Raw genomic sequence first — 8,617 nt, 5'->3', positions numbered from 1 at the left:
GAAAATGGTTTGGGAACTCTTACATCTACCAGGTAACTCTCAAGACAGTTTACTACAAACATGCATATAGGAGAATATGATCTAGGTAGTTCATCAATTGAGATTCTTTCCCCAGATAATTCTAGGTCATGTTAAGAGTTAAAGCAAACCAGGATAGCACCTATGCTTTTTACTATTCCCAAGGGCTTAGTCTTGTGATTTATTCACAGCAAGTTTCAATAAACATTTACTTATTAAAGAGTTCGGGAAAGATAAGGGCAACTATGATTACCTTGAGTCATCCCTGCCAATGACCAGGTGAGTACAGTAATTATGGGGAAAGGGGATCGTTGAGGAAGATAGGGAGTGGGGAAAACCTCTGCCTTGACTCTAACCACATCATTATTATTTATTTATTGCCTTTTTTGTCTTAGGACCTCCTCTCATTCCCTCTTCATAATGGTCCTTTGATGCAGGTATTATTATTCTATTAAAAGGTGAAGACTTGGTGCTGCAGAGAGTAAGGAGGCTTGCTGAAAGCATAGAGGTCTTCCTGATGCCAGCTTTTGAAACCAGCTTCTGCTCATTGTAAGAAAATCACTCACACAAACATCTATCACGGGCCAAGAAAAGGAACAGAAAAAGTTACAGCCCAATTCTGAACAAAACCCACTGAAGGCTAAAGCTGCAAACTGGACCTCCGTCTGCAGATGTGTCTCACTTTTTTTTTTTTTGATGGATGGATGGACATGATCTGGACTTGACGATAGGCTATGCCATTCGTAAAGTAGCTCCTGTCTTCCCAAGCGATCTTTCAGGGTAGTACTGCTTCTTTTGAAATGCAAATAGTTCTTCCTAGGGAGCAGAAAATTTCAAGACACCAGTCTTTGATATTTATGCAAAGAGGCTTAATAGCTGGGCTAAATTTATGCAGTAAGGGGCTAGACTGATTTCTTTCAAAGGGAAGCTCCAGCCAGAAAGAATGCAGAGTTCAGGACCTGTGAGGGCAAGAAGGGATAGAAACAAGGGGCCCTGGAAAGGTAGAGGGCGCGCTACAGTAGGTTAGAACAGTCCAGCAATGATGAGCATTGTTTCTAGACTCCTACCACACATGCTAATTTGGGAAGTGCAACTCCCAAACCTTCATATTCCAAGGTGGGGTGACATGATTCTTCTTATCATGCCAGACAAACATTTGCAGAAATGTCCCAGGTTTCCTGCTTGAGAAATTAGGAGCCATATTAGCATGGTTGGGAGGGCACATTCCTGTCATTTGGAGGTTCCTTAGAAATGGGTTTCAGGGCTTCAGATACCCTGATTTCATGTAGGAGTGAAGATGTCTCTTCCATTCTGTATTTAATCATATGAGCATAAAGCATCATTGTCTTTTAGCGCAAAGCTATGTAGGCCTGTTTTAAGTGGAAAAAAGCAGTTGCAGCTTTTTCCCTTCTGCTTTCTTCATCCGGCCTATGACTTCCCAATGATGAGGGCGTAGGGCAGACATTGAGCGTCTAGCTTCATGCTGGATGTGCACTCATTTCACTCTGTAGACCTAAGTAGAGTTTCACTTAAGTCCTGGCCAAGAAGTCTCTTGGGTGTCTTCTGACAACAGATTCTCAGAGACTCTATAACTGGCCAGACATGTTTAGATATGCTCGAGTCTCAACAAAAGTGACCAACCCATGACTCTTGCTATAGAGAATCAAGATGAAGGAAGAATTTCAAGAACAGGAAGAAGTCTTTCCTTTTTCGAATGCCAGCGAAGGATTCCTTATAAAGAATCGAGCTTCTGAACACATTTCTACATGGGGGCATTACCCACCTGACTTATGCTGGAAGTGGAGCCCGAGAAAGCTAGATGTGCAGAGAGCATGAGCTCGGAGTCAAGGCGGCATGAGGAGTGCAGGGATAAACTGAGCTTAGCTTGACCCCATGGGGAGACTGAAAGCAAGAAATATACTCCTCAAAGGCAAGAGGGGCAAGCTGTTGTCTTCTGGGTCAGTCTTGGGTTGTTGACTCCCCTGAAGGTGCGGGAGATGATGGAACCAAATACAGCAGGTCTATACGGTGGTGGGTGCAAAAATCAAAATAAGTTCATTCAGGAAGCACAAAAGAGGAGAAAGATTTATTACCTGCAGTAGGTAAGGAGAACATGGGCGTTATGTCCAAACAATGACTTGCCCAAACAAAGGAAGCATGGGGAGGGAATTTCATTTGGAAGTGTGTGTGTGTGTGGGCACACACACATGCATGGGTATGTCCCTTCCTCTCCACTTGGTGTGTGTGTGTGTGTGTGTGTGTGTATTAGGGTCTGGCACATTATTGAGTGTGCTCGGTAGGAGTGCATTCCTGAACATTGCCAGTCTGAGGTCATGGTTTCAAAGGGAAAGATGGGGGAAACCTTTTTAGACTTAGTGCCAAGTCTTGGAGAGCTTTCCAACTTAGAAAAGTTAAAATGGAGCCAGTCAGTAAATCTGCTTATCTCAATGTGCTTCTGCAGAAACTTAGAAAAGGCAGGCAATAGTGATGCCGTGTTACGAGCCATAAAGGACAGATGAAATCTTTAAGATCCCTGAAAATGGCTACAGCATTATAATGCTGAGAAGCACTCACGACTGAAATAATTGTAGTAAAAAACCTTAATATTGAATAAATAATTTACATCTAATTTTAAAAAGAGAAGCTAAATTGACTAGGTAGTAATGCCTTCATTTGTCCTGAGTGTCTGAAAAGATTTTCCTGCTTTTGCTCAAGTCCCTTTTTCTATACTGCCCACCTCCTTGTGCCCCTCTTCATCAACAGAAGGGCATATTCATTCCCTTTTTTACACATGGTTATTAAACACAAGCTGCAAATGAAGCACTGAGGATGCATGAGGACTCAAATCAGGGTGTGGGTGGGATTTGCATACTGGCCAAGACCCTTTTATAAGACTTTCAAATGACATCTGACTTGTGCTTAAGATGGGATGGGTCCAGGGCAGCCGTGGGAACAAGGTCACATGAGAGGCCAGGTTGGAGGTTTCTCCTGCTTATTCTGGTCCCTGAATGGTCCTGATTGTCTCTGGAAGATTCTCTCAGCTTTATTCTGAGTACTCCCCACTTGACACTAAACACACTTTCTGTGTTGAACACTCTTCCCTTTGACCAACCTCCTCCTCTGTTCTACTACTTTGTTTGCTTTTGTTCCAGTGATCTCTCTCTCTCTCTCTCTCTCTCTCTCTCTCTCTCTCTCTCTCTTTCTCGTTTATTTATTTATTACATATACAGTGTTTGACCTACATGTACAACTGCAGACCAGAAGAGGGCACCAGATCTCATTACAGATGATTGCGAGCCACCATGTGGGTACTGGACTCAGAACCTCTGGAAGAGCTGCCAGTACTATTAATTTCTAAGTCATCTCTCCAGCCCCTCCAGTGACATCTCTTAATGAACTACCTGTATTTACTGTCTCCATGGTCTTGTATTCTGGCCTTACTTCACTATGTCAAAATGTCTAATGACATCTTTACTAATGCACACATTCTCTTGGTTATAGTAATTGTTCTAAGTCTTTGCACTCTTCTCTTTATGAATTAATTTCACATAATTGGCCATTTTTCTTATGCATGCTCGGCAAGTGCTCTTCCTCTGAATGCTATTTCTCTTCAATCATTTTCATGACATGTTTTTTTTTCCTCTTAGACTTGAAAAATTACATCACCTTTTTATTCTACAGGACAACTTATTACTTTTTGTGAGTTAAAGACCCTCTTCTCTTGTCTAATACTTGCCACCTCTTGAGGACTAATAGGCTCTTGTCATTAAAATATTATGATATCTTTAAGTATTGCTGTTGCTAAAGGCAAGTGGCTCACCTGAGCTACCTGCCAAGTGCAGGTGCATTCCCTGAAAGAGCAATGCAACTTGAGAGAGTCACGGAACCGACTGGCATCCATTTGACAGGTTCTGAAAGACATCAGATTTCCATTCTTTCCCCAGAGCCCACTTCCTCACAGAAGAAACCCATCTCTTGTTGAAGAGTTTGTGAAGTTTGTTTTGTAATAACAAGGGCCAGACATTTGTCAAAATTCTATAGCTAACCTGAGCTCTGAACAAAGTAAGGGGGTTGTGTTTAAAACACCAATGTTATGGCCTCGGGTAGCCAGTCAGTATATTGCTTGTTTTGTAAGCATGACAACCTGCATTCAGTCCCTGGTACCACATATAAACAAAAGCCAGGCATTGGTAGCATACACTTGTAGTCCTAGCACTGGGGAGAGAGACACACACATGGATCACTGGGGTCACTGACTTGTCACTAGCTTTCTTGGAGTGTTGCAGATTAGAGAGACCCTACCTCAAAAACAGATTATTCAATGACTGATAATAATACCCAAGGTTGATTTCTGATGTCCACATGCATGCGCACACATGCATATGCACATACAAAAATGTTCACATGCAGGCATACCACTGATGTTCCTTCTGAATTCAATTTTAGGTTTAATTGAGCAATTTTAAATGAAAGAATAGGGAGCTGAGTATGACTGCCTTGGTGTATATCAGTACTTGGCCATCATTATCATTATCATATTTGGCTCTATTTATACTTCATCCTCTTTCTTGTTGAGGCAAGGTGTCTGGCCAAGGCTGGTCTCAAGTTCAATATACAGTCAAGGGTGACACTGCACTTCTGATCCTCCTCATGACTCTACCTCCTAAGTGCTGGGATTACAGACTTGCACTAGTAGACGGGTTTCTGTGGTCTGGGGTCTAACCTAGAGCTTCAGTATGCTAGGCAAGGACGCTGCCAAACAAGTTGCATCCTCACTCCCTTCTCACTGCATCCTTAGCGTGTCTCTTCCATAAAGGATGGCGACTTTCTGTACCTCACTGGAAAGAGTGTATTTCTGTCATCATGTTAAACTTGACTATGGGAACTTGATTTAATAGCTCCAAAGTAGACAAGGGTGTGATCAATCACAGAGCTTAACATCCCCTGCTGTGGTCATTTTGTCCTTCAACCTTCATGTGCACTGATCACATTTTAAGAGTAGCAGTAGATTTTAGTTTCTTTCCTTGGGAACAGACACTTAGCTGAAACCTTTTCCTAAGACAATATATCATAAACTTCATGTTCCGTGCTTCAAAAAAAAAATCTCAACAAGAAAGAAAAATGCCACAAGAAAGATATATCTGCTCTAGGCTAGGGCAGGCAGGGGCCTGACTAGCTGGAGAAATCTTTGGGCATGGATGTAAAACATTTAAAGAGGTTACCAAGGCTCTGATCACTCATTCCCAAGCATGATAGATCCCCACCCCCAACCCTGTAACAGGGTTCTCCTGTAAGCAATATTAAGCAGTGGGTAGCAGGGCAGAAAGACATTCTGGGAGATAGTATAAATTAGTCCAGAGACCAGTCTCTGCTGCAGATGAGAAACAGTTCCTATCACCAGCCAAAGCTCGCATTCTTGAGGTTTGGTAATGCCAGTAGGATAGCGTCCGATGCACTTGGGAACTTACCTTGAACATCTCTCAGCCACACTTTCGAACATCCTTCTTTTGTTTGTTCTTTGAGACAGGTTGCCACTATGTAGCCCAGGCTGTCCTAAAATGTACAATTCTCTTGCCTCAGCTACTTTAGTGTCAGATGACAGGTGTGAACCATCACGCTTACCTTTAAAAATATCGGTGTTTATTGTTTTTATTTTATCATCTGTTTTATTATACGAGAACAGGGTTTTCTCCAAACACATGGCTATGCATCACATGTATGCCCTGTACCCTCAGTGCAGAGGGCATCAGGTTCCCTGAAAATAGAACTACAGATGGTCATGACCTGCCACAGGAGTGCTGGAAATTAACTACTGAGCCCTTTCTCCAGCACAGACTTTTTTTTTTTTTTTTTTGTATACTGGGCATTAAACCTAAGGTCTTACACATGCCAGTCAAGAACTGTACCGCTGAACGATATCCCCAACCCTCAGGTGGTTATTTCCTACTAGAAATCCTACCCTTTTATTATTCCTTCCACTAGGGATAACCGACTATCAGACCTAAGAAATGAGAAGCTCAGGGCTGGGGAATGGTCCCAAGGATAAAGTGCTGGTTGTGCAGGTATGAGGACTGGAGTTTGGATCTACAGCATCCACATAAAAGCCAGGTGGATGTGGTGGCCCACTCATAATTCCAGCCCTCAGGAGGTGAAGCAAGGGACCTCTGTGGCAAGCTCGCTACTTAGACTAGCCAAATTGGTCAGTTTCAGATTCAGCAAGGGACCCTGTCTTAATAAATAAAATGATTCTTGATCAAGGAAGACATCCAACATCAACCTGTGGCCTACACATGCATGTGCCTCTGAGTGCTTTTGTGTGCACATATTCATTTGAATATGTGTACTTTCACCACACACACACACACACACACACACACCATGAGAAGCTCTTTAGAATACTGACTCTAAGTTGAGAAAGGAGGAACTCAGTCTTCTCGTAATCTGTTTCAGACTCCACCTCTGCCTTCCTCTGGGATATCATGTGCTCTTACCTAAGCGTTACTCTTGATAATATAAAACAGACTGAAGAAAATGGAAGAAATCCTTACTTTGGATTAAAGGGCTTGTGTATGTGTAGTAGAATTTCAGATACATTCTAAGATAAGGATGAAACAAAAGCTGTGACTCAGTCTTTCAAATGATCATATAGGAGACCTCTGTTCAGCATATTTTTAATTTTTGTCTATTCCTAGGGTAATGGGAGAAAAATCAAAGCTCTTTTCAATAGCAAATGTCCCTTCCTGAATATATTTGGCTCCAAGCTTATGTCTCTGGAAAGAAGCAAAATGTGCTATTGAGATGGATCGAACTTCAGAATGTCCAGTCCGTGCAGAGTTAGATAGAGTCAAGGCTATAAACATTCTCAGGTGAAGTTTTAAGCTTATCTTATGCCTTGGTATCCACTAGGATCAATGTTTGACAGTACAATTGTCAGCCACTGCCATATTTCATATGCTGTGGAAAATCTGGGTGGAGAACATATTGAGTCTTTACAATGCGTTGCCTGTTCAAAGCATTGTAACACAGACTTCTTTGATTTTCCTGGGAAATCCTGTGAAACTGTAGGTATGTCTTGTTTCCAACACTCAATCGTGAGAAAACTGGGGTTCAAAGTCACGCATGAAGTCACTCATTCCACATTCCCCAGGTAAGATAAATCACTGACTCAAGACTCGAAGACAAATATTTTCATTCCTAGTTCCATGATAATTTAACTAGTTTGATTTCATCAACTCTAAAAGGGTAGCATCTGGGCTAGTAATTGTTACTCTGGCATATTCTGACAGCTAACATAATTATTATTAGATGAAAAAGGTTTTAGAGCAAATATTCTATTTCTTTGAAGAGGATGGACCCTCCTGAGGCTTTACTAAGCCCTGGACATCACAGTATTCCAGAGACTCCCTAATACAAAGCTTGATGAAAAAGGCCAGACAACCCAGGAAAGAACAACTTTACTTGATATTTTTATTCACTTAAGAGAAACATTCACTTATCAGGTATCACCGAAGTGCAATTTACAGAACTCAGAAGAGGCAAATTAACATATGTAAATTCATATTGTAAGGTTTTGGATTTTTATTTTACAAATATTACAAATATACATCCATTGATACAATATTGCCATTCGATCATGCTTTTTTATGTACATACCTTCAACTAAGAATGACTATTTTTTTTAAGTTCATTTTACTTAAAAAGTGCTGAAAATTAGCTGGACACCTCTGGGAAAGATTTGATTAAATTGATTCACAGACTTCCAGGTGATAGAAATCAGGTGCCCATGTGAAGGAGGCACTAGAATCCAGATCACTTTGTATTTATTTTGAAAAGGGTGCATCATCTCTCAAACCATTTAGAAAATGATGAGTTGGGAAATAAGGTGATATTTTCTCCAAGCTTTGAGACTGTATACTTCCCTGCAGGGGTGATAACGTTTGGTTTAAATTTCTTGAGATATGGCCATCTGTGATTCTTTTGGTTGGAGGTCAGCTGACATGGACATGCTCTGGGAATCCAGAATGATCATTGTAAACCCCCATAGTCATGCTATCACATGAATACTTAGGGAGTGTCCTGACTGTGAGTACCAGTATGCCTGCTACTTCATGCCTCTCCGGTATAGACCAGAACAAAGAGAGCAGAAGTTTAGTAGGAGGGAAGTGCAGCAAGAATGTGGTGTGGGGAGGTGGGTGAGAAAGGAATCTAAAGAAGTAAAATTGCTGGGAGAATGAAGAGCTCCATTTTCGGTTTCTCCAGACTTGGGTTTGGAGAAAGGATGTGGGACAATGCTCTGCTCTCCATGACCTCTCTAGTGGCCTCCATCTATGTCATCTTGTTTCTGTTTCCTTGTTTCTCCACCGTCATTTATCTGATTCAAACTTTGTCAAAGAAGTTTGACAAGAGCCCTATTGTTCCCAGAAATAGTTGTGTTTCTATCTTTAACTATGACTCAGGACCATGAACAGCGCCCAGGGCCCACCCATTCCCTAGCCCTCCACTGAAGTGCCCCAGTCCCCACTGTCCAGTCTCCCATATCATCCCTAACAACATTCTATTACTTCTCTCCCGCCCCCCCCCGCCACTTCCAGCTAAGTAT

General features: G+C 41.8%; 1 non-coding gene across 1 annotated transcript; it reads left to right on the top strand.

The window, feature by feature from the left end:
- Positions 1 to 2,437: 2,437 nt before the first annotated feature.
- Positions 2,438 to 2,569, top strand: LOC130886250 (small nucleolar RNA SNORA33). The gene has a single exon (XR_009058235.1). It is a non-coding gene; the product is annotated as a small nucleolar RNA SNORA33 (small nucleolar RNA).
- The last annotated feature ends 6,048 nt before the right edge of the window (positions 2,570 to 8,617 follow it).

This window comes from Chionomys nivalis, chromosome 13, assembly GCF_950005125.1.
Source record: "Chionomys nivalis chromosome 13, mChiNiv1.1, whole genome shotgun sequence".
Classification (NCBI taxonomy): domain Eukaryota; kingdom Metazoa; phylum Chordata; class Mammalia; order Rodentia; family Cricetidae; genus Chionomys; species Chionomys nivalis.
Note: the sequence above shows the minus strand (reverse complement) of the source record. Positions and strands in the feature narration are given on the sequence as shown.